The sequence below is a fragment of the Hemicordylus capensis genome, chromosome 6, assembly GCF_027244095.1.
Source record: "Hemicordylus capensis ecotype Gifberg chromosome 6, rHemCap1.1.pri, whole genome shotgun sequence".
Lineage (NCBI taxonomy): Eukaryota > Metazoa > Chordata > Lepidosauria > Squamata > Cordylidae > Hemicordylus > Hemicordylus capensis.
In genome coordinates, this window is record NC_069662.1 from 3,295,784 (window position 1) to 3,321,173 (window position 25,390).

Here is a 25,390-nt window from a genome sequence, read left to right on the forward strand (position 1 = left end):
GAGGAGGGGCCGCCGCTGCCCGGGGAGCCAACTTGACACGAGCGAGGGAGGCGCGGAGGAGCGCGTGCTGCTGCTGCTGCTGCTGCTGCTGCTGCTGGGGAAATGGAACTGCGCAACCGGGGCGGAGCGGTCCCTGCGCGCCCCGCCGGGCGCAGCGCTGGCTCCAGCCTGCTGGCCGCGGGCTGCCGGTGTCCTCCGGGGGGGCTGATGCTGCTGCCGCAGGTAAGCCAGGAGGTGGCGGGCCGGGGCCGGGTCGCTGGTGGCTGCCCACCCCCCGGCTGCACGAGGCGGCGGCGGCGGCTGCTCCTCTGCAACTTGGAGGGCGCCTCGGGAGAAGTTCCGTCGCCGGGACTCGAACCTGGAGAGCGGCGGGGGTCGCTCCGGTGGCTGCAGCCCCCCCTTGGAAGGCGAGGCGGATGGCTCCCTTTCGGGGAGGGGGGCAGCCCCCTTCCGAGCGCGCGTCTGGGCGCCTGTTGCACAAGAGAAGCCCCCAAGCCGGTGCCAGGAGCGCGCCTTACGCGGGGGGGGGGCGCTTTGGATGGTGGCATCTCCGCTTCGTAACAATACATGTCTCTCCCACGCCCCGTCCGCCTGCCTTGGGTCAAAATGCCAAGTCTCCCCTTCTTGCCCCGGGGGATGGGGCGAGGGGAGGTGTTGCAGTTGTCCGGAGAGCCTGGCCTGGAGGTTTCTGGAGTGGGTCCCTCTGCCCCCCACCCCCAGGGAGCCGCCCTGTCTCCATGTCTGCGCCCTCCTTGCACGCTTACCCCTGCAGGGGTCAAAGGTTAGCAGTGCCCGGAGGGTGTGCCTGCATCATTTCTCCCTCTTCCTCATACCTGTTTCCAGCCCAGCTCTTCCTGCGAACATCCCCCATATCTCCTGCCCACACAATCCAAAAAATGTAGCATGTCCCCCATTGCCTGCTGGTGAGCTCCCCAAAACCATCTCCTTATGTCAGGTTCCTGTTTGCTGGATCGCCCCATACCTACACACATTTTGCACCCATAATCAGCAGTGTGATTAGGGTCTGTATCACTTCCTTCCCACTGCACCCCCCTGTCCTTTCACACATGATGCTAGTCTAGATGGCCTTTAGGGGACCCTTGTAGCTGATTTTAAACCTGTTTCCCTCCTCTCACCCATTGCCTGCTTTGTGTCCTTCAACTGTCCTGGAAAGACCATCAAGCAGAAAAGCCCGAATGCCTGGGTTCTCTAGTCTAGCAGGGGCGGGGGCTGATCGTCGTGGGGGGGGGATGATATAGGGCTGGAAGGCAGCCAAGATTCCCAAGTCTGAGGAGGAGGAGGTTGGGGAGGGGTGGGAGAGGGACACGGACAGGGTTTCAGGAGCTCAGAAAGCTGCAAGTCCAGTCAAGGAATGTTGCTTTTCAGATACTTCATATAAATTAAAATGAAATGCATGACGGAAGTTGGGCCACTCTAGTGAGGGTCCCCTCCCTGCTGTGGTCTTTTGTCAGGAGATTCTTCGGTCACGGAGGAAGGATTACTTTTATTTTAATTTTTATAGATTCCTTTTAATGGGCAAAATGCTTCACAGTAGTGGTCCCTTATGCTCTCACAACAGCCTTATGAGGCGGGCTAATACTGTCTCTGTTTTACTTACGGAGGGACCAGAGCTGAGAGGAATTGCTTTTCCCAAGGCTCTGCAGCTAGTTCAGGTGAGAGGAGGGATTTGAACCAGGTTCAAGCCCACTCTTGCCCCGGCTGATAAAATTTTCAGGCTTATACAATTATGCATGGTGTGGAGAGAGCAGTTAGGGAGATTCTTCTCCCTCTCTCACCACACTAGAATCAGGGGTCATCCCCTGAATCTGATTGCCAGGAAGTTTCGGACTGACAAAAGAAAGTACTTTTTCACACAGCACATCATTAATCTATGGAATTCTCTGCCACTGGGTGTGGTGATAGTGGCCACCGACTTGGGTGGTCTTAAGCAGGGCTTAGACAGATTCCTGGAGCACAAGTCTAACATAAGGGTTAGATCCAGCCCTGCTGAATCAGGCCCAAGGAAGCCCATCTAGTCCAGCATCCTGTTTTACACAGTGGCCCACCAGATGCCATTGGAAGCCTACAGGCAGGAGTTGAAAGGGGCAGGCCCCCTCTCCTGCTGTTACTCCCCTGCAGCTGGTACTCAGAGGCATCCTGCCTTCCTAGTTGGCTGTCACTAGATCTTGTGGCAGAGAATTCCACAAGTTGATTATGCGTTGTGTGAAAAAGTACTTCCATTTGTTGGTCCTAGATTTCCCGGCAAGCAATTTCATGGGATGGCCCCTGGTTCTGGTGTTATGTGAGAGGGAGAAGAATTTCTCTCAGTCCACTTTCTCCACTCCATGCATGATTTTGTAGACCTCTATCATGTCTCCCCCTCAGTCGTCTTTTCTCTAAACTAAATAGCCTATCGGTGGCTGCTGGTCCTGCTGGCGATAGGCTCCCTCCAGCCTCAGGGGCAGGATGCCTCCAAATACCGGTTGCGGTTGCAGGGGAGCAGCAGCCGCAGGAGAAAGGGCATGCCCTCTCCTCTTGCCTGTGGGCCACTCAGAGGCCATCTGGTGGGCATCGCTTGGATCCTGGGCCTGATCCAGCCAGGCTGTTCTTCTGTTCAGGCTTTTGTTGGGGGCCTCCCTTCCCTCCCTCTCCTGTGCCTCAGTTTCCTCCTTGTAACGGGCAGGGGGGGGATACCTTTTGTTTACCTCCATTCCCAAGTTGTAGAAGTCCCCACACCCATATCTGCCTGGGGCGGGGATAATTCTTGCATCTCAGAGCCTTTCCAGCATGGAAATGATTTCGCGCTCAGTCTGCTGTTTTGAAATGTAAACAAAAGAGGAGATGGGGGGGGGGGGAATAACCTTCTTCTCGTAGCTTCCTATTGGGCAGCTCCTTTGCAGAGTGGAGCCACATCAACCAATGAGTACAGAGGAAGTGCTTTTAAAAAAAAAAGGTTCTCCTGGTGTGATAGCAGCAGGTTGGGGGGGGGGCTTATTGAGGAGCACCCAGGCAATCCTCAGTGCGTCCTGGCGACTGTGAGGGTCTCCCATTCGGAACCAGACCCTAAACTCCCCTCCTGCTCAGTCCCTCCCACCCGCTGTTTTCAGCACTGACTTTAGCCTTGCCGAATGTGCCTCTGCGCATGAGCAGAATGCCTGCTTGCTCACCACTGAGTAATAGCAACTCATGTCGCTGAGTTTTGATTCAGCGGTGGTAGCTCTCACTCTGGAAATTAAGGGCTAACGTTTCGTTTGGAGAGCGGGTATAAGACCCCTTGGCTTTTGTGGAACCTTTCTTGAGTTAGTTAAAGATGTCGGTGTAACACAGAAGCTTGCATGCTACCATTGGACTGGTAAATAGCACGCTTTCGCTTGCATTGCGTTTCACTGAACCCGAGCTGGGTTCACTGTGCTCCTGAAGGAAGAGGTGCTAAGTGCAGGATGAAGTCCCTCCTTGAAATGAAGGGATGCTTCTGAGGTGCCTACCATGGCTTAGCCATAGGACCTGAGCAGTGCTGGAGGAGCTGGTCTTGTGGCAGCAAGCATGAATGGCCCCCTGTGCTAAGCAGGGTCCACCCTGGTTTGCATTTGGATGGGAGACAATACAGTATGTGTGAGCCCTGTCAGATATCGCCCTCAGGGGATGGGGCCTCTCTGGGAAGAAGAGCACCTGCAGGCTTGTATGCGGAAGGGTCCAAGTTCCCTCCCTGGCAGCATCTCCAAGATAGGGCTGAGGGAGACTCCGGCCTGCAGCCTGGGAGAAGCCGCTGCCAGTCTCGGTAGACAATCCTGAGCCAGATGGGCCGATGGTTCGACACGGTAGGGGGCAGCTTCCTCTGTTTTTATGTCCGCATGCCTCTTGAGCATTTGCAGAGTGTTGTATGCCAGCCACTGAAAAACCACAATCAGGGCGGAGTTTCCTGGGCGGGGGGTCAGCTGTGGCTGGCAGTGCCATTGTGGGCCTGGTACTGTGGCTAGTTTGTTTTCAGGCCTGGCTCTCGGTCTGCTGGACTTGGCTGCTTGCTGGAAATGCAAACGCGAACGAGAATCTGAATCCAAGGCAGTCTCAAGATTTAGATACTGTATTTACTTGAATAGAGGACAACCCTGAATTTAAGACAACAACAAAAACCACCCCGGAGATTCAATACACTTTATACCTGCATTTACACAAAAGGAGCAGGACTCTGAATTTAAGACACCCTCCCAATTTCTAATATTAAAAAAACTTGGAATAAACGTGCACGTAGATTCAGGAAATACAGTACAACCTTTGCAGGTTGCTGTGGTAGCCAGCATGACTTCTCCCCTTAGCTAAGCAGGGTTTGCCCTGGTTGCATATGAATGGGGGACTAGAAGTGTGAGCAGCACTGTAAGATCTTCCCCTTAGGGGATAATGGGGCTGCTCTGGGAAGAGCAGAAGGTTCCCAGTTCCCTTCCTGGCAGCATCTCCAAGATAGGGCTGAGAGAGAGATTCCTGCCTGTAACCTTGGAGAAGCCGCTGCCAGTCTGTGAAGACAATACTGAGCTAGATGGACCAAAGGTCTGACTCGGTAGACAGCAGCTTCCTATGTTCCTGTGAATGAGTTGCTTGCATTTGCAGCTGTTACCCACAAGAGGGCGAGCTAAGGCCATGGAACAAAAGGGAAACACACACACACGCACACACACACTTCAGTTTCTCGGCAGTTGGAAGCTGCAAAGGTATAACCTGAGTCTGGGCTGATGGAGTTTCATGCTGTAACCAATGCACAGGGCCAGGGCTCCAGGCAGCAGGCCTGTGAGCATGTGCAGAGTGCATTTATTTATTTTATCATTTATTTATTTATTTATTTATTACATTTATAAACTGCCCCATCCGGAGGCTCTGGGCGGTGTACAACAACTTTTAAAAAGACATTAAAACACACAGTTCAAAACACAGTGCTAAAAACAATATAAAAACAATTAAAACCAATTAAAATACTTTAAAAACAACAACAACACTTTACAAGCCGTGGAAGGCCAGGCCAAACAAATAAGTTTTTAGGGCTCTCTTCCAGGCCGACAGCGAGCCTAAACTGCGGATATCTGCCGGGAGTACATTCCAGAGACCAGGAGCAGCTGCAGTTTCAAGGGGGAAACTGGAACCCTGTTTGTAGTGCCTGAGCTCAGCCTTCAAAAGTGGTCAGGCGTAGTCAAGGTGGGGGCCTCTGAGCCCACGTGGGCCGAATGTCCCCTCGCCCCCTCCTCTGCTACGTCACTGCAGCTCATCCCCACACACCCACTTCAGGTGGCAACAGACCCCCCCCTTCTAGAAGTCAAGCGCTTGGCGTGCGCTGCGCCGCGCCCCTACCTTGCTCAGCAACTTGCTTTGTTCATCCTTGGGTTGCAGTTATTAGTTAAATACTTTTAAATGGCTTTTTTAAAGAAAAGAGAAGAAAAAGAGCTGTTTTCTAGCAAAGTGGGCACTTCGAACTTCCCTCTTGTGCTAGATTTGGCTGGGGAGTGCCCAAGGGCCCGGTGCAGAGAAGACCCTCTCTCCAACCGCGAGCGGGGTCAGTCAGCCCTGGATCAGCCCACTGTGGCCCGATCTCTCTGCCTATGGAGGTGAGCGTCCGCCCGTCCCCTGGAAGGGGGCTGCTTCTCAGGGTCCCCATCTGGGTGGAAGGAGCACCAGGATAGGAGGAGAACTGGGTGCAGTACCGACCCGTTGGTGGCTGTCTATAAACCAAAATGGAGGAGAGAGTGATGCCGTTCGGCTTCTCATCCACTCTTGACAAAATGCAGTGGAGAGAATCGGGGCAGGGCCTGCCCCCTATGCAGTTCCCGCCTCCCACCTGCTCCTACCACGGCCCTCTTTCTCCCTCCGACCTTGCTTTTGGAGTTTGCACGGCCGCAGATTGGGGCTCTCCTCACCCACCCAGATGGGTTTGGGTTTTTGCCCGAGGTGATCCCACCAGCGTGCTGCTGCTCGTATCTGCTGCTCGGCACCCGGGCAAGCCCCTCTTCTCGGCGCCTCTTTCTCCAGGGAGGAGAGTGGTTGTAATTCCACTGCCTGTAATGATAGTTTTCGGCCGTTTAGCTGGGCTCCCAGCTCCTCCCAGCCCCGTAGCCGTCAGAAGGCACGGCAGGCAGCAGGGCTGAGTTTAGTGAGCAGGTGTGGCGGACGTGCTTGGCAAATGCCACAGCCTCAGATCTCATCAAATCCCGTCTCTTGGGGATTAGGGTCTTGTTAATGTGGTCGGTGGATTTGGGTCCCCGGGAGAACCAGGTGCCAGATGTGGAAACTGAGCTGGGGTGGAAAGAAAAAGCCTCTCCCTTTCCCACCTGTGAAGTCTGTTGTGGGGTCGGATGGCGGCCTCCCCGGGTTTTCCTTTGCCTTCGTCTGGCTAAGATCGCACGGGGCCATTTTTAGGCAGCTCCTCCCTTTTGTCCTGCAGTTCGGGCTGGCAGAGCGGGGAAAGGGGCCTTATTCCTGGAAATGACTCTGGGCGGTGAGCGTTCTCTGCCTGGCAGGCTGAATTTCAACAGGGTGTGTTTTGACCCTCTGCTGGGAAGCTGTGTGGGTTGAATTTCTTCCTGCCATCCATTGGTTGGAAGCAGAGAATGCTGCCGCCCTGGGCCTTCCCTCCTGTCTCCCCGAGAGCCCCAGTGCCCGCCTGGGCCGCCCTAACCACAGCCTTCTGTTTCTTTCATGCTCCTTTAATCCCGTTGCGTCTGGTGTTCCCCACACAAAGCGACAGCTCCTTGGCGCAAACTTTCCACCGGTCCCCCTACCTGGCTTGGGCCCCGCCCTTGTTACCTGAGTAGCAGCCTGAGCCACGCCCCTCCAGGTGAGGTGTGGAACCAGATCCCCACCAGGGAGGGACAGGTGGAGTTTCCCACCTGTTCGGGGCCCTGCCTAGCTGTCTTAAGTGGGGTGGCTCTGGCAGAGAGGGAGGCTGCCCGCCTGCAGGACTGGAGCTTGTCGCCTGGGCAAGGGCTCCTTGGGGCTGGCCTTGGGGTTCCCCTCTCCCTGTTGCTTGGGCACAGTTCAGCTCAAGAGTTTGGAATCCTTCAAGGTGTTTTGTTTCTTGAAGCCCCCAGATCTTTAACAAGCTGGGAATTGGGTTTTCACACTTCAGCACCTGTTTTCAAGGCACCTATGAACTCGGAGAGTGAACCGTGGGGTCGGGAAGTGCCTCGGTTTAATCTTGCCTCGGGAGCAAACTGACTAGCTAGCCAGCCTTGGACTGCAAAATGGCGATACCGATGCCAGGGCTGCACAACCTCAGCCCTGTAGGTGCTGCTGGACTACGACTCTCATCACCCCCAGCCACAGTGGCCAAAAGTCAGAGTTTTACCATTTTAAAATTTTATTGATTTTTACAATATCTTAACAATCAAGTGACACTTAATTAAGTAAATGTTGACTTCCCGCTTACCAGTCTGCGCGGTTCTTGTTAACTATACATATAACCATTGCTATAATATTACAAAACATATATACTCCACCTTACAATTTGATTTTACCCTACCCCAACCTGCTGTGATACTAAATTTCAAACCCTGCTGAAAGGTCCATGTTAGAAAAATAGTTCTTTAAGTAAAGTAAGAAAGGTTCCCAATTTTCTTTAAAACATTCCAAGTTTCCATCCCTTATAAGTGTTGTAAGTTTTGCCATCTCCGCATATTCCAGAAAAGTCAGGGTTGATGGGAGCTGTAGTCTAACATCATCGAGAGAAGGCATAACTTCCCCAAATGCCTGCCTGGAGGTGGTGATGGGCTGGATGAGGGATAACAAACTGAGACTGAACCCAGATAAAATGGAGGTACTTATGGTGTGGGGTCGGAACTTGGGAGATGATTTTGATCTGCTGGTTCTGGATGGGGTCACACTTCCCCAGAAGGAACAGGTACACAGTCTGGTAGTTCTTCTGGACCCAGACCTCTCCCTGCTGTCTCAGAGGTGCTTTCTATCAGCTTTGTCTGATATGCCAGCTGCGTCCGTTTCTCAAGATAGACGACATATGCTGGTAACCTCCAGACTTGACTACTGCAAATGCGCTCTATGTGGGGCTGCCTTTGTATATAGTCTGGAAACTGCAGTTGGTCCAGAATGCGGCAGCCAGGTTGGTCTCTGGGTCATCCTGAGAGACCATATTACTCCAGTATTGAAAGAGCGACACTGGCTACCGATAAGTAACATATTAAGCCTAGGGTATTGAAGAGAACATCTTCTTCACCATGAGCCCCACCGCCCATTGAGGTAATCTGGAGAGCTTCGTCTGCGGTTGCCTCTGGCTCATCTGCTGGCTACTCAGGGATGGGCTTTCTCTGTTGCTGCCCCGAGACTCTGGAATGTGCTCCCTGCTGAAATAAGAGCCTCCCCATCTCTGACAACGTTTAAGAAGTCTCTGAAGACACACGTATCCACCCAAGCCTTTTCACTGGACTTGTGGCTTTAAATTGTTGTAAGGTTTTAATTTCTGTCTTAATTAGTTCTGTGAACCGCCCAGAGACGGAAGTTTGGGGCGGCCTACGAAAGACAACCACAGGGCTCTGTGGTCGCCAGGAGTCGACACCGACTCGACGGCACGCTTCACTTCGCTTTGCAGATATAATCAGTAAATGAAGCGTGTGCAGGAGGGCCAGAGATGTGCCGCCCTGCCAATACTCACGGGCCTTTCGGACCCGGCTTGCACAGATGTGAACTCCCTCTGAAAGGCAAGGTGGCGCTCCGTCCTGGCTCCTCAGCCTCTTGTCTGTGCAGTCAAAGGCCGGTTTGGCCCTTACCTTACCGGCCCTTGCGATTTGGAACGGGGACGGGCCAAGAGCGCCAGCCTCCCATCACCCTCCTGGCACTAAGGAGCCCCTGGTGGCGCAGTGGTAGAACTGCCGCCCTGTAACCAGAAGGTTGCAAGTTCAATCCTGACCAGGGGCTCAAGGTTGACTCGGCCTTCCATCCTTCCGAGGTCGGTAAAATGAGTACCCAAAATGTTGGGGGCAATATGCTAAAATCATTGTAAACCGCTTAGAGAGCTCTGGCTATAGAGCGGTATAGAAATGTAAGTGCGATGTCTTTTTATCGCGTGGGGGTGGACCATTCATCCGAATGGCCGCAGAGCAGAAAGAGCTGTTCAGAAGAATGTTGTCCTGCCCCCCCCCCAACACACACACACACACACACACACACACACACACGATAGACTTGCCGGGAAGGTGTCAGAACAGGGTCCCCGCCCCCAGCCAGCCCCCTCCTCTGATTACAGCCGGGAAGGTGGTTATCTGAACTGTCCCGTCGCAGAAAGGTGAATCCACCCTCTGCTGCCTTCAGCTCCAGTTTACAGCGTGGGGTTTGCATTCGCCAGACAAAGTGATGTTGATGCTTTCGATGTGGGTTGAATTGGCTCGCGGGGCTTCCTGTGCCGAAGCTGCAGACTCCCCCCCCCCGCCACTCTGTCTCTCAAAACACTCTTGGAAGGAGTCAAACCCGTTTGCTCTCTCCAGAGCCGGTCATGTAAATGAGACAGGTGGAGCAGCGTTTATTTCAAGGGGGCGACTGGTTGTCAGGAAAAGATCTCCAGAAAGTCCCCTGGGGTTTGGATGTGGGAGTGGGGTTGCACGAGGCAGACAGAAATCCACGGAGGGATGTTCTGAACCTTTATGCTGGGGAAAGCTACATCTGTTGAATTTCTGACTCCGCACGGCCCTGAAATGCAGAAAACGCCACCACACGAGACCTCATTCCAGTTGCTCCTCTGGGTACTGATCTCTTCCCGCAGTACCACCTCTAGGAAGATAGACTGAGGCTCCCCAGGCCAGGGACGGCCCATCTGAGTCCGAAAGCCCCCTCATCCTCAGCTGCAGTTTATTATAGCTGGGAATGATGGGTGTTGTAGTCCAGCAAGAGCTGGAAAGCCTCACCTGCCCTAGATTTTCCAGTCATAGGAAGCTGCCTCCTACCGAGTCAGACTCTCAGTCCATCTAGCTCAGTATTGCCTGCACAGACTGGCAGCGGCTTCTCCAAGGTTGCAGGCAGGAGTCTTTCCCAGCCCTACCAGGAGATCCTGCCAGGGAGCCTCTTCCCCTCGGTTCCTTTCCCCTGGAGGGACCCTTCTGTGTGCAGAGCAGGGGGCTCTGCCCCCATCCCTAAAAGGGGCATACATGGGTTTCCCCTCCAGGCACTGACCACACTAAGCCCTGCTTAGCTTCACCGTGGGGGGGGGCTATACCATGTGTCCGCAGGTGCTCTGGGACCACTCCCCACACCTCTCTGGCCTACCCACAGTGGGAGAGGAATGCGCGTGAGATGTTGCAGACTCCCTAGGAGGTGGCTAGGCCTGGCAGTAAAGGTGCCACTGGGCAGGTAGCGGTCACATCCTGAGTCAGGACCATGGTCCATTTAGCTCAGAATTGACTACTCTGACTGGCAGCAGCTCTCCAAGGTTTCGGGCTGGAGTCTCCCGGTCCTGCCAGGGATTAGGAAGATAGGAAGCTGCTATATACTGAGTCAGACCCTTGGTCCATCTAGCTCAGTATTGTCTTCACAGACTGACAGCGGCTTCTCCAAGGAAGGAATCTCTCTCACGAAGGAATCTCTCTCAGCCCTTTCTTGGAGATGCTGCCAGGGAGGGAGCTTGGAACCTTCTGCTCTTCCCAGAGCGGCTCCGTCCCCTGAGGGGAAGATCTTGCAGTGCTCACACTTCTAGTCTCCCCTTCATCTGCAACCAGGGAGGACCCTGCTTAGCTAAGGGGACAAGTCCTGCTGGCCACCACCAGACCGGCTCTCCTCTCCATTGAACCTGGGACCTCTAGCATGCAAAGCCGCTGCACTCCCACTCAGCTGTGGCCCCTCTCAAGGTTCAGGTTTTATTTGCCGGGAGGGGGGAACTGCTGCAAAACAGAATGTTGACTCTTTCTCCAGAATTTCAAGCCAAGAAATCAACTCTGTGTGTGTGTGAGAGAGAGAGCGTGTGTGTGGGAGGTCCCCATTGCACCCCTCCCCACTATTTGATGTGGGTGCAGGGAGCTGTGGGTTTCACAGATGCAATGCACAAAACAGGAAGCCCCCCTCCCCGCCTGGGGAAAGGAGGGTGGGCGGTTGGGAAAGGAGCGAGCCTCATTCTTCTCCCTTGTTCGTTTTATGATGACACAGTTAGACGTCAGTCCTGTTCTGTGATTAAACACAAGGCCAGCGGGGGGGGGGGCTGCAAAACCACTCTCTTCTCTAATCCTGAGTATTTGGAGCCTGGGGGGTTGGTTTTGGTTACCCAGCAATGCTAAACAAAAGGCACTCTGCACATGCACAGAGGAGCAGAAAGAGCGGCCTCCTATCGAGCCAGACTGTTGGCTCATCTAGCCTAGTATTGTCTGCACAGACCGGCAGCGGCTCTCCAAAGTTTCAGAGCGGCATCTTGCCCAGCCCTCTGTGGAGATGCTGTCAGGATCTGAACCCGGGACCTTCTGCATGCACAGGAGATGCTCTGCCCCCTGAGCTACAGCCCCATCTCCACGGGGTGCCAGCCTGCTGTCAGAACTCCTGCCGGGTTGTGGGGTGGAGTCCTTCCTGGGATTAAACCCCAGGGCCTTTGTCCCTTGCATGGTTGTTGGTGGTGGGGGCCCCTGTGGGTTCGAGGGGGGGCTCATTAAACAGTCAGGACAGCATTGGTGGGCGCACGGTGGGCTGGGCTCCTTCCGTTTAGTTTGGTGGTTAGGTAGGTGGCTATTTCCTCTGCTTCGGTTATCCCCCCCCCCGCCCTGCCCTGGGCAGGCAATGGGGTAATAATTAACCCCGTGGCACCTTTGCTCTCACCTGGAAACTGCGCCCAGGTGGTCTCCCTTCACCCGCCCTTTGCCTCCGTCTGTCCGATTCGCTCACTGGTCTCTCCCGCTCAGGCCGAACCAGCCTCTCAGCCGCCCCAGCCTCTCAGCCGCCCCACACACCCCCTCCCTTCCCAGCTCTGCCTCTTTGCTGCACAAAATCATCGGTGAGAATTGTGGGTGCTGTGTGATGTTGTGGGATCACAACGGGGCTGGTGCAGAGCCCGGGACCTCTGTCTGGCAGGAGGCAGCGATGCACCTGATTGCACCTGTAACATTTTAGCATCTGGGGATCAGTGGCTGAGAGTCGTGGGGGCAAACCTGCCTTGTAGTAAGGAGTTCCGCAGGTTCGGTTGCGTTGGACAAAGGAATAGGGCTGGCTGCCAGGAAACCACCTTTTCCTGGGGGTTTTCTTTTCTTTGGTAATGAGCAGCTGAGCAAAGAGGATGGGCCGGCCAGCCGCTTGTGGCAAGAGGAGGCAGAGATCTCCCCAGGGTTGCCCCCCATCAGGGAAGTCTTGAATAAGCAGGAACAGCCACGTTATACAGAGGGAGGGCTCTGGGAATGAGGCATGGTTGGAGGAGGGGAGCATCTCGAGCCTGGAGAAGAGAGTGAGCTGGGAAAGGCTCCTGCCTGAAACGTGGAGAGCTGCTGCCAGCCGGGGTAGGCAGTCCTGAGCCAGATGGCCCAAGGGTCTGACTCAGTAGGAGGCAGCTCCCTAGGCTGCCAAGACGAAGGGAAGATAGGGGAGGTGTCCTTAAGTGCCTGAAGGGCTGTCGCCGTGGCTCCCAGGGGAGCAGAGCAGGAGCCTCACCGGTGGATTGAAATATTACAAGGAAGGAGGTTTAGGCCAGATGTTCGGAGGGATTTCCGAACTGTGAGAGCTGCCTGACAGTGGAACAGTCGGTGTTGTGCAGTGCGGCCTCTCCCTTAGAGGTATTTGGACAGAGGCTGGACAGCGAATCCACCTGGGCTGCAGCAGCAGATTCCTGCACTGGGCGGGGGGTGGGCTAGAAGACCTCAAGGGTCCCTTTGGGCTCTTAATAGCCCCTGATTCTATGGCTCTGTGTTAAAGATCCAGGTGTGGGCTCCGCGGTCTGATGGCAGCCTGCCAAATGCCCCAGGAGGATGCTCATAAACGTTGTGCAGGTGTAGTGATAGCCATCTCCTGTTGGGCTTCAGAGTGGTGGCAGGACAAACCTTCAGCTGAAGGGCTCGCCTTGGCAAACTGGCAAACTTTCCACCTAGTGCAGGAAAGCGCCCCCCCCCCCCCCCGTTAACCTGCCGAGTCTTTTTAAAAAGACATCCATCGGAACCTAGGAAGCTGCCATATACTGAGTCAGACCCTTGGTCTATCCAGCTCAGTATTGTCTTCACAGACTGGCAGCAGCTTCTCCAAGGTTGCAGGCAGGAATCTCTCTCAGCCCTATCTTGGAGATGCTGCCAGGGTGGGAACTTGGAACCTTCTGCTCTTCCCAGTGCGGCCCCATCCCCTAAGGAAAATATCTTAAAGTGCTCACACTTCTTGTCTCTCTTTCATCTGCAATCAGGGCAGACCCTGCTTAGCTAAGGGGACAAGTCCTGCTGGCTACCACAAGACCAGCTCTCCTCTCCCATGCCTGCAGCTATCACAACAGCTGCTTGTGGCAATGAGTTCCATAGGGTTGTATTGTAGAAAGAAAGGCATCCTTGTATTGAGCATTGCCATGGGAAGCTTGTGTGCGTGCCTGTGTGCAGGTGAAGTAAGTCAAAACGGGGCTCTTTGGGATCTCCTTGCTGCGCAGAATCAGTTACTCAGGGGCAAGACAGAGTCACAAAGAAGGAACCTGGAATCAACAGTGGTGCAGATGAAAGCTGGGATCCTGGATGCTGCCAAATGTAATTTAGTGGGCTCTCCTTCCTCAGCACGTGTGGTTTTCACACTTTTCTCTACCTGGCACCTTGAGCCACAGCCTCCATGCATAGCGAGAGCCTGCTCCAGGTTTGCCCATCTCACTGCGTTGCAACAGATTGGGAGGGTAGAAGTGCCGCTAGAGTGTTGCAAGGAACTGGCACCTTGAATTTGTTCTTTCCAAGGTGTCTCAGCTGCTGCTGAAGGTGTTTGCGTGCGTGAGGGGGTGGTTTGATCCTCTCCTTCAGTTCCTTTCAGGGACAGGGAGATGATGCATCGTCTTCTGTATTTTGGAGGTGGCGGGAGCACGGTAGACCCTGTGGCTTCATCTGACCCAAGGTTTGGCCGTATAACCCTGTAAGTGCTAGCCTTGGCGCGTGGGAAGAGCCGGCAGCCCCTGAGCATGTGCAGAGTTCACTCGCACCCCTCTCCTTGAGGCTTCCAGGCTTGACTTGTCCTCCGGCACCTATAATTTGGGAAAGGAAGCCTCCAGACCCGCCCAGGCCTCCTCCTGCTGTCCGCCTTCCTTGCAATGCACTGGAGCCTTCGCGGCAGCAGCAGCTGCTGGGAGCAGAGGAGAGGGGAGGACTCGTGCGTGCATGCGCGCGCGGGCGGGCGGGGGGGGGGGAGGACGGGACCCAGGGCGGCTCAGCTGGGGTGCTTGCCTTGTTGCTATGGGAACAGTGGCAGGAATGCTTGCCCTCGGCCCCAGACGCCCTATTAACTTTTCAGGGATGCTGACATCACCGGCGCGGCGGCCAATCGGGGCTCGGCACTGCCTGGTTGCTCAGGCAATGGGAGGGGAGCTTAGGAACAGCTGCTAGGAGACGCACGTGCCGGCCCACACATCCACAGGGCGCGCCCGGACACGCTCCCCCACCCCTGGGACACGCCTGCACGCACACACCACACCACACACACACCACACACACGGCTCCCAGAAGGGCACCCGGCAGGGGGACCCCCGGCCTCCTCCGCAGGGAGCCTGCTTGTGCCTGCTGGCCAGGAGGGCCGGAAGGGCCCGGTGGGGCCTGCCAGGGCCTGGAGAGGCTGCAGCCCCCACCCCCCCGGTGTGCCTCTGGACCCGTCTTGGGCCTGGCAGCACCCCCTGCGCACTGGCGCATTGCAAGGCAGACCTCTGCCGCCCGCCCTCAACACAAGCCCCTTTGCGGGAGGAAAGTCTCACCCGGCCATCCTAGGAAACCGAGCCGGGGGCGGGGACATCAGGCGAAAGGGGGGCCGGTGGTGGTGGTGGTGGGGGGAGTAGGGAGGCAGATGAAGCCACTTAGAAGGTTTTCGGGAATCGGGTTTTTTACACAGAGCGAAGGATCCCCACAAGGCCTCTGCGTGGCCCCCGAAGGGGCATCTGAGCCGGGCCCAGCAAGCCTCCCTTGGAGCATGCCGCAGGACGGGGGCCCTCTCCCGAGGCCCCCCCCCCGCCTTACCCCTCTTGGCTCTGGGCACAGCCTGAAGAGGGCCTCGCTTTTGGGATAAGAGCTGGTGGTGTAGTAGCGAGGAGGAACCGTCCCCTTGGCTAAGCAGGGTCTGCCTTGGTTTGCAATTGGATGGGAGACAGCACGTGAGTGCTGTGAGGTATTCCCCTTAGGGGATGGAGGCGTAGAGCATCTGCTTTGCATGCAGAAGGTCCCAGGTTCCATCCCTGGCAGCATCTCCAGGTAAGGCTGGGAGAGATGCCTGCCTGCAACCTTGGAGAGCCTGCTGCCAGTCAGTGTAGACAATACTGAGCCAGATGGACCAAGCGTCTGACTCGGTATAGGGCATAGGAACATAGGAAGCTGCCATATACTGAGTCAGCCCATTAGTCTATCTAGCTCAGTATTTTCTTCACAGACTGGCAGCGGCTTCTCCAAGGTTGCAGGCAGGAGTCTCTCTCAGCCCTCTCTTGGAGATGCTGCCAGAGAGAAAACTTGAAAACTTCTGCTCTTCCCAGAACAGCTCAGTCCCCTGAGGGGAAGATCTTGCAGTGCTCACACACGTAGTCTCCCATTCAAATGCAAACCAGGGTGTAGCCTGCTTAGCATAGGGGACAATCCATGCTTGCTACCACCAGATCAGTGCCTATGTCTCCCGCAGTGACTGGGTGGGTGGGTGGCCAGTCTTCAAAGGCAGCCCCACAATGCAGCACATTGCAGTAGTCTAGCCGGGAGGTTACCAGAGCACAAATGGCCATGGCTGCACGCTTTCTGCCCAGGAGGGGCTGCCGCTGGATGGTGTCTTCCTTCCACACACCTTACAGGGAACTCAAAAGCCCTGCCCCACTCAAGGGAACTGCACCCGCAAGACCATTCCAGATTAATTAAAACCCGAATAATGAGGGCCTGATTGACACGTGCAGCAGAATGGACTGGGTTCACCTGAATCCAAGACTAGGTTTTCCCCCATGTTAGAAATTGGGGGGGGGTCCCTCTTCCTTTTTCGTAAATAAGGACATAACCTGTACTTAACATCTATTCTTAAGGGGCCCGTCTTAAATTCAGGGTCCTCTTGCATTTGAATAAACCTGGTATCACTTTCAGATTACAAGTAGGGTCTTTGAATGATCCGCGTATCAAAAACCAAACACAACTCTCCGTCTAGCGAAAACCAGCGGAGAAACTGCCTTTCTCCCTGCCGTGCCAAATTTCTGCTTGCAGGGAGACATATTCTGCCTTGAGGAGCCTGCAGATCTGGAATGCCCCCCCCCCGCTTTGAGCCCCCCCCACCTTGTGTGTCATCCTGCCGCCCCCCCCCCCTTGTGCTGGCGTTTGCAACCATTAATGAATGTGCTCAAGTACAGAGCAAGCCAGCCATCAATGAGCAGAAAGTGGGTAGAGTTGGAGATGATTTGTGTGGTGTGTGTGTGTGTGTGCGCAAATAGCATGGTTCATCTTTCCTGCCCCTCCCCACCTGCAGGTGGTTCCCACCATCTCTTGCTGCTGCCCCTCTCCCAGGGGAAAGGGGTGGGGAGGTTCGGTCTCCCATTTCAGGGGGCCCATCTGCTGTCTCCGCATCAAGGAACCCGCTCCCTCCCACCTTGCCACCTCAGTCCTCTTTGGGCCGGGGGCTGCCAGCCTCCTCGGTTACCAAACGTCTCACTTGCGGTCGCCTGCACCTGGTTTTCAACCTCCTCTGGGGGTGGGGGGAGGCCCATCTCATTGGGTTCCCCAGAGTGAGAGGCCATCCAGCGGTTTCCTTCTGACATTCTTTAAGGGGTTCTCAGTCTTGGGTCTCCAGATGAGGCTGGACTGCAAAACCCATCAGCCCCCTGCTATGGTGGCAAGGGGTGATGGGCTTTGTAGTCCAAGCTCATCTGGAGACCCAAGGTTGAGAACCCTTGCTTTAACCTGTTGGATGGAGAAATGGCAAAGGATCGAAGTTCGAGTCTCATCCCTCGCCCTGGACTTGTGATGTGACCTTGGATGAACTCATCCCTCTTGTCTCCCCTTTAAATGGGGGCACTTAAAGGGGCTGTTGTGCAGGCAAAGAGAGAGAAAAACTTTCTCGGCCGCATCTTTTTTCCTCTTTTTGTTGTTCTGAGTGGTCCATTCGTGGATGAGAGTCTGCTTTTGCTTTGCCTATTTCACTGTGGGAAGGTAGTCTCTGAGCAGCAGGGCTGCGTAGCCTGACTTGGTTCTCCTCCAACTGCTCTTGATGCCTTTCTGCGCGTCTCTCTGTGGTTTTCTGGTGTTTTTGAAGCTCAAGACGGCGTGCGTGGGGGCCGCTGATATGTCACGGGAGGGGGGTGGGTTGTATCTTTTGCCGGAGCAGGACAGGATGCAGCTTTCGCTGCTTTTCTGAGCTCTCCGTTCTTTTCCTATCTGCCCCAACAGTCAAGGTTTTGGTGCAGATGTCCCGCCTTGCCATTCATCCCCCCACCACAAGCCCACCCCCCAATAGCAGAGAGGCTCTTCCGATGTCTTTGAGGGATCCTGATGAGAGGCAGGCTGTCTTCCACAGGTCCCTTTGTGGCTTTCGGAGGCTCACGCCCTGTGAGCTGGAAGGCCCCGGCACCTGATCCCAGCTGCTGGCAATTGCGCAGTGTGGCAGAAACGCAGTCTGCACGTGCTCAGGGGCACCCTCTGAAACATGCAGTTTGATATTCTAGAGCTGAGATAGAGTTCTCAACAGAAGGTCTGGGTCCGCTGAAAAAAGCTATAATTAATTGGGTGTGTTTTGTTTTGGTTTTAAGGCAGCCAAGTTGGATGAGGCCGTTCTCAGTGGTAGAGCATCTGCTTTGGCTGCAGAAGGCCCCAGGTTCCCTCCCTGGCAGCATCTCCAAGTAGGGCTGGGAGAGACTCCTGCCTGCAACCTTGGAGAGCTGCTGCCAGTCAGTGTAGACAATACTGAGCTAAATGGACCAAGGGTCAGACTCGGGCATAAGGCAGCTTCCTATGTTTCTATGTAACTGCCCTCTGCAGTACACCACCAATATGCCCACTTCATAGATGGAGAGAACTGAGACCCATGGCTCTATCTGTGACCTTACAGCTGAATTTGGGCCTGAACCCTCCAGATCTACCACCCTCCATGGGAAAGACCAGAAATGGTGCCTTCTAGAGTCAAAGTCCTGTTTCTCCCCACTTCTTTTCCAAATGCCGCCATCTTTTCTTATATCATCATCATCATCATCATCATTATTACTATTCTGCTTATAAGTTTAAAAAAAACCTAGGACTCAGGAAGGATTGAAGGGTCTGGAAGGAACAAGATAGGATTTGTGGTTATTGGTGAGAAGCTAGGAAAGAGGCTGGTATCAGCCTTGTCCTGCTGAACCAAGCTAGAGCAAAGGATTCTGGGAGTCACATCAACCTCCATAATACACTGTTCTAGAAGCAAAGAAAGCCTGGCGAGTAGGACTAACAAAACTTGCTTTCTGGTCCCCGTCCCCCCCAGAGTGGGGTGCTCCAGAGCCTCCCCCCAAAGAAGCACTGACTGGTGGGATGTAGTTACGACTCCCAGCGCCCCATGATAACCGTGAGTGTGTGTTTCTTTTTTCACTTCTCTTGCTCTATGACCTGGCCAGTTCCAAAAGCTGGGGTGTGCCTTTTGGCTCGGTATTTTATTTCCTCCTCTTATGCCCGTTTTACAGACTGGGAGGGCTGCGTCGGAGAGAAAAACCTCACGGCCATCCTAGCGGCCGCTGCCCAGAGAACCCCATCCCTGCCGCGTTTCTTCCCCTGCCCCATAAGCTGTCAACCCCTGGCCAGCATCCCCCACGCCAACTTCCAGGGAGTTTCAAACACTTCAGTGTGGGGAGAGAAGCGGATTGTGCAGCGGGCAGCCTGGAAAACCCGGACTCGTGGATCCTCGCTCACTGCTCCTGGGAGCTTTTCCATTGGCCCTCTGGGTTGGCCTCTGGAGGCCATTGGCTGCCCAGACGGATCACCCATGGCAGCCAGGGGGTGGGGGTGGGGGTGTTGGGGGGGGGAGGAGGAGGAGAGTGTCGGCGGGCCGCCATGCCGCTGTGTCATTTGGAGGTGGAGCTGGCTGCTCACGTGAGAGTTGCATGGGTTGCCTGCATGGTGAAGGGGAGGAGAGATTCCTTCCTTCCTATCGGCTTTGCTAGACATGATCTCTTCATGTCTGGGAGAGAACCCAGGATTCCTGCCTCACGGCCCACGCGCGCAGCGCACACACACACATAGCCCAAATCAGGATGTAAATGCTGCATGTTTAGCACAGCTGGACATCCAGGGCTGTGGGTTATTTTGCAGGAAGGCTGAGATTCCGGACTCCCTTGCAGGGCTTCGGAAGGGTTCGGGGCCAGGACGCCTGGGTTCTGTGGAGGAGGGAGTGGGCTGGAGGCTGTGGTGGGCCGTGAGTCACCCTGGACGGGCTGCCAGAGCCCTGCCTGCTGCCACCCACCTCATCTCTCCGTCTTCCTCTCCCCACCTTGCCTTGCCTTTGCAAAGGGCTTATATAATGTCTGCCTGCTAACTTGTCCTGGGTTGAACTCTCTCGGCGCGCTCAAATCGGCAAAAAGTACAGGCGGGGGGGGGTGGGGAGGCTTTGTGGGTTGCGCTGCCAAGCAGAGGGGGGGGGGCACACTGGTTGGAAGCAGCAAGTGTGGGTATGTGGGTCAGCTTCTCTGTGCTCCGCTGGGTGGGCTTTCTACACCTCTGCAGGTGTTAAAAAGGGCCAACCAAGCAATCCCACCAGGCAGACCTCTGCAGGTTGCAAAATCTGCATCCAGGTGCGGGGGGGGGGTGGATTTGGAAAAGTAAAATACCCCTCCTTGATCCTTGCCCATCCTCTCTCTGCACCAGGATTCATCCTGAAAGCGGATTAGGACTGCCATGCCTTTTGCAAATGTGTTGTATTGAAAGAGTGGTTGCGGAAGTCTGCGTCGGGGCGGGAATGACCGAGCTTTCTTTTGTCCCGTTCTTTTGCTGTCCAGATGGGGCAAACGGCAGGGCAGCCGAGCTACACAGGGGAAAAGCCAAAATGCAGCCACTTCTGGAGCAGAGCGACTCTCCATTCAAATGCTGGTTTTGCACGGGGTGCTTAGAAGCTGGGCAGGGCTGAGCGGTCTGCAAAAACTTCAGGAGGGGTGTGTGTCTGGCGGGGTGGAGGCTGAGCGGACCTCCCCAGGGAGTGGGGGGAGATCGGGATGCTTTCTTTCCCCCACAATCCTCCCGTGGTCAGAGGTCAGGGTCAAAGGTTGCTGGAGATTACGCTGCCTCCGCACGTGCCCTGCCGTGGTTGCTGGGTAACGCAGGAGCCCCCGCCTGGGCTCTCCATTCAGGCTGAAGCTATAAATATTCCCCCGAGTCCCCCCACCGGGACCTGACTTGCTGTGGGCGGGGGGGTGTGTGGGGGGGGGGAATCTCCATCCGGCTTCACTTGGGGGAGGCAGGCCTGTCTCTCGCACATGTGTGCGCGCACACAACCCACATTCTCTCTCACCAAGGCCAGCCCTGTTCCCTGAGAAACCCAGCAGCCCCCACCAGCGCTTGCTCTTACCCACTAGGCCCTGCTCCCCTGCCCAAACTTCTGGGCTCAAACCCAGGAGTCCTGACTCCCAGCTCTCAGATACGCGCCCCACCTTCTCTGGGTTGGTGCCGGGGTGGGGCAGAAATGTGTGATCCTTGCTGGGGTGGGTGGAGAAGTGTCCTTTTAGGCCCTCCCTAAAAGGTGGGGGAAGGAGCAGGCTAACACGCTCACTGGGCTTGCATTTGCTGATAAGGGGGATTCAGCTGGAACTGTACACTTTGCTGCTCTGGGTATGCACAACGCCCTGATAGGGAACGGGGTGTACTTTCTCTTCCCTTCGTCTCCTGTGTGCACTCTCTCTCTCTCTCTCTCTCTCTCTCTCTCACCTGCACTATTGCTGATAATAACCTACACGGCACTTTTACTTTTCAAATTGCTTCCTGATCTGTATTGGTGTTATACCAGGGGTGTAATAAAGGGTTGCACCAATGGCAAAAACACTGTGTGTGTTTTAGGGTTGAGACCACGAGGATGTGGCTGGTGGCAGCATGGGGCGGGGAGGTACACAGCGTCTGTGTTGCAGGCAGAACTTGAATCCAGGCCTCGCAGTTTATCAGGGTCTCCCTCCCGTCTATGTCCCGAGTGTGATGAACTGCCTTGCAGGATGCTTGGTGGAGTATACTTGGGGAGATTGAGTGGGCCCCGCTTCGCCCACGCAGCCTTGCTGGGTCCCAGCATAGAGGACCCTCCTCCGTGGGTCACAGATGGGTTCTCTGGATTTGTGCCTATCTGTTGGAGATAGAGGAGGAACAGGGAGAGCAGAGCACTTGCGATGGGGACGTGGCTGGGCTCACTTTTAGGGGCTGGTGGTGAGGGAGATTCTGCAGGGTCCTCTTGCACGGGCTTCAGATGCAGCTGCTTCTGGGGGAGGTTCTGCCAAAACAGTCCTCTTTCTCCGATACTGTATTTACCCGAATACAAGATGACCCCGAATTTAAGACAACCTCCTTTAAAAACAGAGATTAAATATAGGTTTTAGTTACCCAAAAGGAGCAGCTCTCTGAATTTAAGATGACCCCTCCCTGCTCCTAGTTTCCAACATCAAAGAACTTGTTGGGAAAAACCCAGTCTTAGATTCAGGTAAATACAGAATGCTCCTGTCCATTCTTTGAGGTCATCTTTGGAGGCCCCTCCTGCCCCTGCAATGTGGCAATGGCTATAGTCTTCCTCTTCCAGTAAACTTTTAATCTGTAGTTGCGGCTTATCCTGATTTCTGCTGGCTTTGTATTGGCTTATTGGCTTTTGTGATGTTTTAGAGTTGCTTATTTTTTTCCTTTTATTGCTTTAGATTTTGGTTTTGATGTTTTGTTCTGTTTGCAAACTACCCAGAGGACTTTGGTCAGCGGAGTGGTATATAAATCTAATAGCGATGTGCATGAACCGGTTCAGAGGTCTGGCGTTCAAGACGGTTCGGCGGTGGTGGTGGGGTTACCTTTAAGAGTCCGGGAGGGTGCTGTTTTCCCCGCCGGCGCTGCTGCTTACCTCCTTCCAGCCCCGGTCAGTGTCAAACTGGAAGTGCCCGATGCGCCTGCATGCACACACGAACCGGGGGTTTGGGTGGCAGCGCCAGTCGTCTTACAGGCATGATGGGAAACAGACAGGTGGCAACAGAGGGCCGCACCTACAGAGCCCAAAAATAGGCAGCTTCTGTGTGGGCGACACTTTGGTGTCGGGGCAGGAGTTTGAGGTTGCTTGGGGGCCCGCTCACATTTCTGGTGAGGAGGCGGTGTGTGACCCGGGGGAACTGCCTTGCCACTGGGCTCTGTCACTCAGTCCCTGGCTTCTGAACCAGGACCAGAGATGCTTTGCAGACTGAGCCCCAGAATGGGGTACCTTGATTGGCATGGACTTCCCTTCGAGCTTCCCGCCTGTGCACAGAGACATCTGGGGCTCTCTAGTTTGGAAGAGAGGTGACTACGGGGAGACATGGTGGAGGTGTATACAATTACGCATGGAGTAGAGAGAGTGGACAGAGGGGAAGTTTCCTCCCTCTCTCACAACACTAGAAGTTGAGGTCATCCCATGAAACTGAAGAATGGGAAATTTAGAACCAACAAAAGGGAGTACGTCTTCACACAGAGCATAATTAATAACACAGTAATAATAATCTTTATTTGTTAGCTTCCCCATAACAAATTGTTCTCCAGGCGACTCACAATCTATGGAATTATCTGCCACGAGATGTGGTGATGGCTTTAAGAGGGGCTCAGACAGAGTCATGGAGAACAGGTCAATCCGTGGCTACTAGTCTGGGGGCTATAGGCCACCTCCAGCCTCAGAGGCAGGATGCCTCTGAATCCCAGTTGCAGGGGAACGGAGGCAAGAGAGGGGGTTCCCCAGAGGCATCTGGTGGGCCATGGTGGGAAACAGGAGGAGAGGCTTCCTTGGGCCTGGTCCACCCAGCAGAGCTGTTCTTATGTCCCCATGACTCCATCTGGCCCTGGTCAGACCCTGCTTGGAATCCTCTGTCCAGCTGTGGGCCCTGGAAGGGGTTCAGAGGAGAGAGCAACCAATTTGGTGGGGGTCTGTGAGGAACGGAGTGGGGGATGTCAGCCTGGGGAAGAGAAGACCCCTGGGGCAGATATGAGAGCCATCTTGAAATATCTGGAAGGCTGTTGCATTGGAGGAGGGGTGGACTTGTTCTCTGTGCCCCCCACCCACCCACCCAGGGCAGGACCAGAACCCAGGGCTTGGAATTCTTGCAATGCAGAGGCAGGCTAGGCAGTGGTAGGGATTTCCTGATGATAAGAGCGTGGGAGGCTCTCCTTCGCGCTGGACGCAGTCCTCTGTCAGGGATGCTGTGGCCCCAGGGGTAGCCAGTTCGAGGCTCCTCTAGTAGTGGTCCAGCAAGAGCTGAAGAGCCTTGGGTTGGCTACCTCTGCTTTAGCCAGCTCCTGCCCTGAGGGTCCCTTCCGACACTAAAATTTTTTATTCCTTTGCTTGGGCATTGACAGTCATGCAAGCTGCCACATTTTGAGGCTCTCCCACCCCCGAAATTAGGGGATCCCCCTCCTCTTTTGGGGTGGCCCTTGCGGCCGCTGACAGTTTGGAAAGGGTGTAGATAAAAGGGGTGGAGAGCTGGTCCTGATGTAGTGAGCATGCATGTTTTCATCTGCTAAGCAGAGTTTCCCTTGGCTTGTGTTTTGATGGGCGACTACAGACAAGCGCTGTAAGAGGTTCTCCTTAGGGGATGGGGCTGCAGTTCACTGGGAGAGCATCTGTTTGCATGTAGAAAGTTCCACGCTCAATCCCTGGCAGCATCTCCAGGTAGGGCTGGGAGAGACTCGTGCCTGAAACCCTGGAGGGCCGCTGCGAGTCAGAGTGGATAATCCTGAGCTGGATCGGCCAGTGACCGGACTCAGTACAAGGCAGCTTCCTAGGCTGCTCTCAGCGACAGAGGTTCTTTTCTCTTAAAAAGCCAAGTTTGAGGGAGAGGCTAGCACGGGAAGGGGCTCCTTCCCAAGTGGCGGCCCAGCCGGACCCACCGGGGCGAAGAGAAGAGATGCCGGGAGGCCGCGCCTGGACCTTGCGAAGAGCTGCTCGCGGGGCCATCGAAGCGGGGGGAGGACGGGGAGGGAGCGCGGGGGAGTCCCTCGGGCGGCTCCCAGGGAAGAGCAGCGGGAGGCCAGGGCTGCGCCTCGTTCCCAGCGCTCGCCTTCTGCAGCCGGCCCGCCGGCCGGCCCATTGCGCAGCAGCAGCAGCAGCTCCTCTTTCTGGCTCTGGGGCGACGTCCGCCACAGCCACGGTGGTGCTGGCGCAGGCTGCAGCAGCAGCAGCAGCAGCCCTGCTCGCCTCTGGCCCCCGCAGCAGGGCTGCTGTCCCGCCGCGTCCCCCCGGCAGCCCAAGCCTCCTCCCTGCCGCTCCTCGTCCCCACACGCCGCCTCCCTCTCCCCCGCCGGGGTCCCCCTGCCCACCTCGCCGCCGCCGCCGCCACCCGCTGCACACCTGTCCAGCCTCTGCCCGGGAGCTGGGCTCGTTCCAGAGAGCCGGGCCCTCTGGGCGTCTCCGCGCCAGCCGCAGCAGCCGGGCCTTCTCGGCGCCCCCTTCCCGCAGGCGGGCGGGCCAGCCAGCCGCGGCGCCTGCCTCTCCAGCCGCAGCGGCGGCGGGCTCTCGGGCGCACGAGCGCATGGAAGTGAGCGGGGAACATGGAAGTGAGGCTGCTTTTGCCGGAAAGGGAGGGCGAGGGGAGGGGGCGGAGGAGGAGGAGGAGGAGGAGGTCTGTCTGGGCTCGGGGAAGGGGGGCTGGGAGGGGGCTGGGTACGGAACACAACCCTCATTTCTTTGTTTGAGTAGAGACTGGGGTGGGGGGGAGCGAGCCGAGCCGAGGCAGGCAAGCCAGCCAGCCAGCCAGCCAGCCACCGAGTGCGCTGCTGTGCCGCCGCCGCTGCGAGCGAGCGAGCGAGTTAGTGGAGAGCTCCCAAGCGCCGCCGCCGCGGAGGAGCCCTGTGGATTGCTCCTAGTTGGCACCAAAGTCCTCCTCTCCCCCAGCAGCAGGATTGGCCATATTTTTCGCCGCTTGCCCTCCTGGATTAATTTCCTCCTTCCCCGTGGTGGGGCGGCTTGGCCGAGCCACCCGGCGCGCTCTCCCTCTCTCGGTCTCCTGGCCAGGCGAGGGCAGCTCCCGAGGACGGAGCGGGGCCCTCCCCGCCAGCTTAGCAGTCCCCTTTCTGCAGGTAACATCGGCTCCCCTCGGGGCCCCCTCCTCGCCTCCCTCCCTCCCTCC

The 25,390-nt window shown here is 55.9% G+C and overlaps 1 protein-coding gene across 8 annotated transcripts in view; it reads left to right on the forward strand.

Moving 5' to 3' along the window:
• Positions 1-4: 4 nt before the first annotated feature.
• The window catches only part of KDM6B (lysine demethylase 6B), a 100,014-nt gene continuing 74,628 nt past the window's right edge, over positions 5-25,390 (forward strand). For 5 of the 8 annotated variants that reach the window (XM_053260412.1, XM_053260424.1, XM_053260422.1 and 2 more), the window contains exon 1: positions 8-222. The gene's annotated coding sequence lies outside the window, so the exon portion shown is untranslated. Of the gene's footprint in view, positions 223-24,949; positions 25,341-25,390 lie in introns of those variants that run through there. The other 3 variants (XM_053260423.1, XM_053260421.1, XM_053260413.1) reach the window with 3 other exon arrangements.